This window comes from Octopus bimaculoides, chromosome 24 (assembly GCF_001194135.2).
Source record: "Octopus bimaculoides isolate UCB-OBI-ISO-001 chromosome 24, ASM119413v2, whole genome shotgun sequence".
Lineage (NCBI taxonomy): Eukaryota > Metazoa > Mollusca > Cephalopoda > Octopoda > Octopodidae > Octopus > Octopus bimaculoides.
The window spans coordinates 2,925,208-2,926,020 of record NC_069004.1 but is presented as its reverse complement, the minus strand read 5'-3'; positions in this window follow the sequence as shown (position 1 = coordinate 2,926,020).

Genomic DNA, 813 nt, shown 5'->3' with positions numbered 1-813 from the left:
TATTAAAATATAAAAATTAAGATTTCTCACTGCTGTCAATGTAATTTCTAACTTTTAATTCTTAATTTTTAATAAGGTTTTTCATATATTCGCTGTATCACCTCCACATATCGATTTTTTTCTTTTTTATATTTTCATGTATATTCTTATTTCATACATCTCTTATTTTTATTATATAATATCAAACATGTGTGTGTGTACATATATATACATTTGTGCGTGTAGTTTAGTGTGAGTTTGTGTGCACGCGTGTATGTGTACTTCTATAAGCACCTATATGCGCGCGAGCGTGCATGTGCGTGTGCGCGCGTGCATGCGTGTGTGCGCACGCATGCGTACGTGTGGTATAAATCTTTCTGTGCGTCGATGGATGCACTCACGACGTGTTTCGAAGCAGTTGGCAATCTTCCAATTTCCACTAACAAGGCATTAAATCAGCACTTTTGAAATCAGGAGCAGCAACCAGAAAGTACATTTTCTTCGGAATAATCTTCAAGAAAAATATGAATGGTATGTATGTATGCGTGGGGAGGTGGAAATACCTGGGTTGAAATACCTAGAAAGAAAGAAAGAAAGAAAGAAAGAGAGACAGAGAGACGTGTAGGTTCTTAAGCCGAAACTGCCGAAAAAAAATTGTTCCGGGTTACCGTGTATGGTTTGAAAGGGACGAGGACAAAATAGATAAATAAACAGTTAATGTATGTATGTATTATGTATGTATGGAAAGACAGATAGGCAGGCAGACAGACAGACAGACAGATAGATAGATAGATAGACAGACAGACAGACAGACAGACAGACAGACAGACAGAC